This window comes from Galeopterus variegatus, unplaced genomic scaffold (assembly GCF_000696425.1).
Source record: "Galeopterus variegatus unplaced genomic scaffold, G_variegatus-3.0.2 Scaffold2526, whole genome shotgun sequence".
NCBI classification, from domain to species: Eukaryota; Metazoa; Chordata; class Mammalia; order Dermoptera; family Cynocephalidae; genus Galeopterus; species Galeopterus variegatus.
In genome coordinates this window covers 254,408-263,796 of record NW_007728637.1, presented here as the reverse complement: position 1 = coordinate 263,796, position 9,389 = coordinate 254,408, and the positions used below count along the sequence as shown (strand labels likewise).

Sequence of the window (9,389 nt, the reverse complement as noted above, 5' to 3'; positions counted from 1 at the left end):
CCTCCTTCCGGCCGCCCGGTCTCCGCTCGCGTCTCCACCCCCGGGAATGCGGGATCGCTCGGGCTGGGCCTTCGAGGAGCGGGAAGACTGTCCCGCCGCCACCCCGAGCCTTCCAGATGCATCTGCGGCTCCTCGATCCTCCTTCCTCTTCTTTCCGCCCTTTATTCCCTCGTGGCTGGCGGGCGGGCTCCGGGCAGGCCTGGGGAAGGCAGCTTGAGGGGGCAGGGGCTGGGCCGGGGTCCCGGTAGTTGGGCAGTGGGACCCAGTAGGCGAGGCAGCTGCAGGGAAGAGGAAAGGGGAGGATTCTGGGAACCCAAAGGGAATCAGGGAAGGCTGCCTGGAAAAGGTGGCATTTACGTCTGGAACAGAGGAGCAAGGAGTTAACCAAAGACAAGTGGTTTAGGCAATGATTCATTCAGTCGACAAGCATTTATTGAGCACTTACTGTGTGCCAGGCCCTTGGCTAGACCCTGGGCATTGGGCAGGAGGCAAGATAAGTTTGTGTCCTCATGCGTTTAGCAGTGAGGGAGACAGAGGAGGAGGCAAAAGACTAAATATCGACTCACAAACTGGGCTCGGTGGGCTACTGGGGAAGAAGACCACGAGGGAATGGAGAAGGGGCCCTGTGCCGGTCTGGGGGAAGCGGTCAGTAGCTGCTTCCCTTCCCCCGAGGAGAGGGCCTTGGGAGGACTGCCCAAGCATGAGCAGCAGCTGCTCACGCAAAGAGGGTGGAAAGGAGTTTCAGATGGAGGAACAGCAAGCGTAAAGGCTAGGAGGGTGCAGGAAGGCCCCGATGCTGAAGCTGAGACCACCAGAGGGCACACGGAATGTCAGCTCCACTTGGTCAGTGGGGCCAGAGAGGATCAGGGAGTGCAGTGACTTGCCCAGGGTCGCAAGTGGTGGAGCTAGGATCTGAACCAGTGGTACAGGAACATGAACTCCTAACCTCAGGAGTCTCTGTGGCTTTTTAAAGACCTGCTGCTTTACACAGGAACAGCTGCCAGCCTCCCCAGCAGCAGCCACAGCCAGGCTTCAGAGCCCACCAGGGGCAGGTGCTGGCAGAGAGGACAGCCAGCTGTTGGTGGGAGACCCTGCCCTGGGGAGAGGCAGCAGCGGAAATCACCATTGGATGGTGGAGGCTGTGGTGGGCGTGATGTGGTTTCTCCAGGGCCTCTGTGGTTCCAACTCAGGCACCGTGCCTGCCTCCTGTGGCTTCTTCACCCACAGAGAACCCTCACTGGGGCATGTCCTGCTTCTTGGAGCTGGGGCTGGGGTTGAGATCCTATGTGGGACCTTTCTCACTCTCTGAAGATCTCCCTCCCATTATCTCCTGGGAGGTGGCAGCTGGTATCCTGCTTTATGGAAGAGGAAACCAGGCTCAGAGAGGGATAGTGGCTGGCCCAGGACACACAGCAGAAAGGCTGTGTCTGCCCAGTGCTTGGTGATATGCAGCTCTTTCCACAATACTTCATTCATTCACTGCAACAGATGCACATATCACCTGCACTGTTCCCTTGAACACTGACCTAAAGGCTTCCAGCTAGATCACCTGGTGACATTCTGCTTGGAGCTTTTTTCTAACAGCTGGAGCCTTCTGGGCACTGCCCCAAAAAGCTGAAAGTGCTAGAAATTTACCCCTATCCCCCAGCAGTCCTCATCAATGACTGACCTGGTGGAAGTTGGTGATAAACACGCCAGCTCCCTGGTCCATCAGGTAGGATAACTCCCAGGTGCATGTCCACCTCATCCCCCAAGTTTCCCCAGCAGCACTGAGTGCCAGTCGCCCACAGGGATACTCCCTTCTCTGTCTCATTTGCCTGCTCCCCTAAAGGTGATTCCTGGGATCACATTTAAACAAAACACTTGTATTGGAATCTTTGCTCCAGGGTGGGCTTCTGAAGCCACCAGATGAAGACCGTCAGTCATTCCGTCAGTCAGTCAGTCTTCAAACGTCACAGAATTCATACCCTGTGCCCAGCCCCACACTGGGCTCGGTGATGTGGGCATAATTCACAGGCGTTCTTTGGCTTCCAGAACCCCTCTCCTAGTGGGAGAGGCAGGAACAGCAACAGATGATCCTAACCCAGTGCAGTTACTGCTGTGACCAAAGGATCCCCCAGGGAGAGTGGCCACTTCTGCCTGGGCGGTCCAGCAGTTTCTCAGAAGATGTTCCCTTTCAGCTTGGCTTTGAAGGATGAGGAGGCATTCCCCAGCAGGACAAGGGGACTGGGGAAAGGACATTCTTGGCAAAAAGAACAGCATGTGCAGACCACGAGCAGGAGCAGGAGGGGCTGCCAGATGGTGACACTAGAGATGGGGGTGGATCAGACCGCCAGGTGTGAATCCCAGGAAGACCCTCAGACTGCTATGTGGCCATGGGGAACTGCCACTGAAAGTTTTTGAGCAAGGGCAGGATTCAGTTTTAGAAACCTGCTTTCTCTGGAAACATCTACAAGTTTAACCTTCCCTCCCTCGTCATAACCCCCGGGAAGTCAGGGGAGCCCACCCTGAGACAGCTGGAACAGTGGCATATATGGAGTTCTCACTAATGTGCTGAATACTTCATTCATTGGGTCTTCAGACCCTGCGAGTGAGGCAGGCACCCTCTATAGTAGCCTCTTTTCATGAATGGGGAAACTGAGCCACAGCACAGGAACTCAATCAAGGTTCCATAGCTAGGAAGTAGGGACACTGGCATTAGAACCCAGGCTCTTTGGCTTTAAGCCCATCTTCTAGATAGCCCCACTGCCCTGCTCTTCAGTGGGTGGAGAAGGGGTGAGCAGCCCACGTTGCAGCCAGGGACGGTGCCAGGCTGGCTTCCTTTAGGGGACTTAAGGAGCAGGAGGGTGGTTCTGCGCCAGGATGGGAAATGGGTTAGAATCTTTCCTCTGATGAGCACTGGACACATGGCCTGTAGCAAGCCATGTCCTCACGCTGTCTTGACTTACCCATCTGTGAAATGGGGGTTCCCCACCTCCTAGGGCTGCCCAGAGACTGAGCACACTGAAGACTGTAAAATCCTTAGCGCACTGCCGGGCACATGAGGCGCTAAGAGCCCTCGTGTGTGGAGAGAGAGAGTAAGCAAATCCCTGATTTACCACTACTAGCCCATTTGTGACCACGGTTAAGTCACTTCACTTTCCTGTGCCTCAGTTTCGTCATTGGCAAAATGGGATAATCGTGGTGCCTTCCTCACTGGGTTGTAGTAAAGGTTAAACACGATGATATATGGAAGTGCTTAGGAGAGGGGCTGCCATGGTGGTCTCTGTGGGTGCCACTGTCACTACTGGGCACCTACCAAGTGCTGTGACCCTGAACGGAGGAGTCAACCTCTGAGAACTGCTCGATCTTCGCATCACCAGTGAGGCAGGTGCTTTTGCACCTCCTTTCACAGATGTGGAAGTGGAGGTTCAGCAGGGTTAGGAGGTGGCCTGGAACCTCACAGCTGGTAAGGTGGTGTCAGGACCGGAACCCCGGCCAGGCTGACTCAGACATCCCCGGCCCCCGGCTGACAGGGCGGCTGTGACTCAAGTTTGCGGGAAGAAGAGGAGGAGGGTGGGGTGGGTGGGTGCCCAGGAAAAGCACTGACCTCTGTTTTTCTCAGAAATGGAAGTGCTTGGCAAGGTCTGCACATCGTGTGGTTGGGGTCGGCTAAACCGAGAAGCATCCAGTGACGGGCCTGGGAGTCACTTGACACAGCTGCTTGAAAAGGTCTCGGAGGCTCTTATCCTCTGTGGCAGCCTCTGATACCTCGGCCTGGGCACAACCGAAATTTGGGCTTAATCCCTGGCATTGCAGGGATGGCTTCTGTGGCAGCCTCTGATACCTCGGCCTGGGCACAACCGAAATTTGGGCTTAATCCCTGGCAGTGCAGGGATGGCCAGGCTGGTGCGAGAGTCCCGAGTCTTCTCTGGCTCTGCCCCAGCCTGCTATGAGTCTCAAGGCACAGACACAGACCTGGCTCTAGTACTGGAGGGGAGGCAAGTGGCTGGGACAGGCGGGTCCCCGGCCCTCTCTACCTGGAGGGCTGTGAGTCGGTGGACTCAGAATTTGGAAGTGTCTGGGGAGAAGCCAGAGGCACGGCCAGGGAGGGCCTGGGCCACCAGGGTTCATGTCTGGTGAGCAGAGCACCCTCTAACCATAAGCAGGGCAAAGCAAGGCACATCCCTCTCCATATGGGAGCTGGCAGTTCACCCCTTCCCCCAGCCCTGCACACTCTGGGCATCAGGGACGTTGCCTTGGCCCATCTGTCCTGTGGGTGGACACTCTACAGCCCTGGGTCCTGAACTCCACCCACCAGCAGGAGCTTAGGCTCCTGAGGGGGACAGCTGGATGGGGAGGTCAGAGGACTGTTCCTGAGCACTTCTGTGGGCCACTTGTCTAGAGCGGTTCACCAGATCTTGTCCAAGCACCCACTGTGTGCCAGGCCCTGACCTAGGTTCTGGGGATACTGCCGTAAACAAGACAGACAGAAGTCCTTGCCCTCACAGAGGGAGGGAGACGAAAAGCAAAGAAATAAATGCATGACAGCGTCAAGTAGCGACCGCTGCTACACTGCAGGGAGGGGTGGAGAGGGACGCAGGCAGGGTGGGGAAGCACCATCCTAGTGGTCAGAGGAGACTGCCCCGAGACATGGACTGGAGGGAGTGGGGATGGGCATCGAGGTGTCCGAGGCAAGGGCATTTTGCGTGGGGGGAAGAGCAAGGGGCTGAGTGGGGGCGGCTCAGTGTGCAGGGGGGGGAGGGGGAGGGGCTGGGGCAGGATGGTCAGGTTCTTCCAGCCACGGAAGGGGCTGTGGATTTGATTCTAACTGTGATGCAGGTCCTTGCTGGGTTTGGGAGTGGGTGACGTGATCTCATTTGTTCATCCCGGTCACCCCCCTCCCAGCAAGGGACAGGGCCCCCGAATTGCAGTGAGGAAGCTGAAGGCTCAGAAAGCATCCCAGCATGTGTCTGAGGTCTCACGTCACCAGTGGTGGAGCTGTGACTTGAACCCAGCCCCGGAATCTGCTCTCTGTCCTCAACCCTGCAATGACATTGGGCGAGGTGCTGGGTGCAGATCCCAACTCTTCCTTGCTTGCCCACACTTGGGTAACCCTTGGGTAAGACAGAGCTGGGGGTCTTGTCTCTCAACTCTTTACTCAGCCAGTACACTTGGGCATTACTTTCTGCGGCCAGAACCTCGCGAGGGTCAGAGACGTGGATGTCCCTGTCTGTTTTAGTCTATTTCTGTTGCTTATAACACAATACCTGGAACTGGGTAATTTGTAAGAAAACAAAATTTATTGCTTACTGTTTCAGAGGCTGGGAAGTCCAAAGTCCAGGGAACACCTCTGGTGAGGGTCTTCTTTGATGGTGGCTTTACAGCAATGCAGGGTCATACATGGCAGACAACGGCAAAGCAGAGAGAGAGAGAGATGCTCACGTGCTGTCCTTTTAAAGCCCTCAGAATCTTAAGGGTTCGGTTCCCCACACTGGCAGCTGCCAGAAAAATAAATAAATAATAAAGTGCTCAGAACCACGCCCATGACCACCGTTAATCTATCAACTTATTACTCAGTGAACGGATTAATCCACTCACTACGGCATAATCCTCACAGTCCAATCACCTCTTCAAAGCTCCACCTTTCAATTACCATCATAGGATTTCCTACCCTCTTTCCACTGTCACAGTGGGGACTAAGTTTTGGGGGGACATCAATCCACAGCACTGTCCTTCCTCAAGAATCTGCAATATCACAGGATGACAGAACCCAAACTGTTTGTCTCCATCCAGGGGGCAGGTTCTGGGAGGGCCAGCAGCCAGAGAAGGCCCCTACCTGGCCTGTGGCCATTGAAGAATGTTCCCAGGGCAGGGTGCCTCCCGGAATTCTAGGGCCTACCAGCCGCCATCCAGGCCAACTGCTGGATGGGGCCTGAGGAGAGTGAAGAGGATGTTCCAGGCAGAGGGAACAGCACGCACAAAGGCTCAGAGGTGAGCACGTGCAGGCCATCTCAGGGACCCCACACGTGTGGCGGGGCTGCAGTGCAGGATGTCAGGGGAGCGGTGCCAGCAGCTGAGCCGGGAGAGGACAATTCCTTCCCCATTCTGGAGCTCAGTTTCAAAATCTACTCAATGAGTGATCACAGGGGACACGCGAGACCAGGGATGGGAAGGGCCCTGGGGGTGGGGGCATATCCCAGCTGGCTGTCTTGTCCCTTCTGCCTTTGCCCGAGTGTGTGGGTGGCTTGTACCTAGCAGCCCAGATGAAGAGATTAGATTTGCAATTTTGTTCCCATCTTTCTGCTCAGTGCCTCTCAGATGAGCACATTTACAAGAATTAATAATATTTGCTTTAGGTCCTCAGCTTGAATTTCCTTTGGATTAATGAAAGTAATTCAGGGAAGGAAAGAAGAAAGGGAGGAGGGAAGGAGGGAGGAAGGGAGGAGAGAAAGAGGCAAAAGAAAGAAAAGGATTTGGGGAATCTTCTTGCTTTTCTGGGCCAAAATAGCCCATCCTTTGCATTTTCTCACCCCTTGAGTCACTGGCCTCCTGCCCTCTTTCCAGACCCCTAATCTTGGCCTTAACACTGCTGTGTCTGTGTCAGTTCCTGCACAACCTGGTGGCCCCTGGGATGGTCCTGCCGCAGGCCCAGGCCCCAGCACCGTACAGCAGGGGCTCAGAAAACTACAGCTGCATGAACCAGCAGCTGCAGGGAAGGCCCTGGTGGCAGGGAGAACTGGTCTGGAGGTGTCCACGCCAGATCGACCAGTAGATCCTGGCACTCCACTTCACCAGCCTTGGCCGAGAGCCCCTGCCAGTGCCGAGGCCAGCCCTCTCAGCGTTCTTCTGACAACACGGAGGTAAGGGTTCATGAGTGCCTACTCTGCTCTGGGCCCCCTACTAAGTGCTTTCCATCCAGCACCGCTGTAGAGAGCGGCAGGTGGCCTGAGGCTCAGAGAATAACAGTGGCCTGTCCCAGCTCACACCGCTGGGAAGGGACTGAGTCTGGATTCCAATCCAGACCTCCTTGTTCTCGGGACCTGTATATGTAGTTCTCTTGACCCTGATATGGAGGAATCTCCAAGAGATACACTGTTAAGTAAAATAAGCACGAGGCAGTGTGCAGAAGGAGTTACTATTTGTGCTGTTTGTGAGAGAGAGAGAGAGAGAGAGAGAGTGTGTGTGTGTGTGTGTGTGTGTGTGTGTGTGTGTGTGCAAAAGGCAGAGAGATACACACAAGACTGGCCAAGAATCCCTGTTACCACTGTAATAGTGGTTGCTTCTAGCAAGGGGGACTGCAGGTTTGAGGGATAGCAGGAGGGAGACTTGTTTTTCACTGCATGTCCTGATGCACTGTTTGAACTTTTTCTGTGCATGTATATCTTTAAAAACCTTTATTTTGGAATGATTTTAGAATTAAGGAAAAATGGCCAAGATAACACAGGGAGTTCCCCTTTACCTTTCCCTCAGCTTCGCCTAGTTCCCTCACATAACCATTGTCCATTTGTCAAAACTAAGATATAAACATTGGTATAATACTGTATATATTATTTGGATTTCACCAGGTTTTCCACCAATCTCCTTTTTCTGAATGAGCGTCTCATCTGGCGTACCACGTTGTATTTAGTCATCCTGTCTCCTTAGACTCCTCTGATCTGTGACAGTTTTTTAGTCTTTCATGACCTTGACAGTTTCGAAGAGTCCTGGTCAGATAATTGTAGAACGGTGTATGTATATCTGTAGGATTATTTTCAAAGGCCTTTATTACATATAAAAAGAAATAAAGAAAACAAAAAGAGATGGAAAGAAAGAGAGAATGAATAAATGAACAAACAAACAAACAAGAAAGATGGGAAAAAAAGAAAAGAAAGACTTTTGGGTTTCTCTCAATAGAGAACTTTGCTTGAGTGGATGTGGCTTTTAAGCCCCATCTAGCTCTGATCCCCTGGCTCCTGGGCTGGTCTGAACTGAAGGTGTGAAGAATTGTCTCTGTGGGGTGACAAAGATTGCTCCTGGCAGCTCCAGGCTTCTGTGGTCCTTGGTGCCCACAGTATCAGAAGCAGAGAGGGCCTCTTTCCTGATGGTTTTAGCTAAACTCCTGGGGAAAGCTCTTATTGGCTGGGCTTGAGTCACATGCCATCACTGAACCAATCACCATGGCCAGGGAGATGTGGTATTTCCATGGGCCATCCAGGGATATGCCCACACCCTGAGGAGGGTGCCCTCCAAAACCGAGAGCAGGCATAAATGTATGTGTCCAGTGCACCTTCCAGCCAGTCTCTCCTGAGGTATCCCCTGCTTCTCTCTTCTATGCACCCTGCAATACAGCTGCACTGCTCCACTTGTCAGTGATTTTTTGCCTCCTGGTCTTTTCTAAGCCTGTCCCCACTGCCTGGGTTTCTCTTTCCCTCTCTCTGCATAGCCAGTAAATAGCCATCCTTAAAGGCCCAGCTCAAATGCCACTCTTTTGGGCAGACTTCTTTGTGTCGTACTTTTGGGTGGTTATGTTTTAAATCTCAACCCAAGCTGAAAGCTTTGTGAACTGTGCCCAAGTTGTTCGTAAATTTTCTGAAGAAGCAAGCACAGTGCCTTTCTATGGCCAGAGAGGTGCTAAGGCCTTCTCAGACCATGCCATGACTTTCGGGCAGAGAGGTACCATGCAATTTCTGAAGAAGGGGTGCTCTGAGGGAGGAGATTCCAGGGAGATGCCAGCTCTTGACTCCAACCGGCTTGTGGGAAATCTCAGCCCTGCACTTGTCAGCTGGGCCACCAGCTAATGCCACTCTCTGCATCTCACTTCACTTACCTGCAAAATGCAGATGACATGAGTGCCTATCTCATAGGGTGGTGGTGACTGTCTCCTGTAATAGTGCATGTGCATGTAAGATGTTTAGTCCATGTAGTTAAGTATTTCAAGTCAGAATTTGACAACTTCAGGAAAACATTTTTAAAATGGCCTGGGTCTGACCAGTCAGCTTAGTTGGTTAGAGCATGATGCTGATAACACCAATGTCCAGGGTTTGATCCCTGTACTGGCCAGCCACCCAAACAAGCAAACAAACAAAAGCAACAAAATAAATAAATAAAAATGCCATACCGGCCAGCCACCGAACAAACTAACAAAAACAAAAACAAATGGCCAGTCTTGTTTGGGATCTTCACCATTATAGAGGAAAAAGCCTGAAGATTAACAGTCAAGGAACAGAAATGTGTGTCATAAGATCAGAAACTAGGTATTAAGTGGATGCTGTTTTTGTAATTACACACCATGCTTTAGGGAGGAAAACGAGGAAGGTCATTGAAACTTGTTTTGAGCTGTGCTGAGAGCTTTGAAAGAAAGCCTTCATGTAGGGCCGGCCCGGTAGCGCACTGCTACAGTGCGCCGCTTGGGAGCGCGGCGGCGCTCC

General features: G+C 53.0%; 1 pseudogene; it reads left to right on the top strand.

Moving 5' to 3' along the window:
* The window catches only part of LOC103598193, a 13,627-nt pseudogene extending 6,873 nt beyond the window's left edge, over positions 1-6,754 (top strand).
* The last annotated feature ends 2,635 nt before the right edge of the window (positions 6,755-9,389 follow it).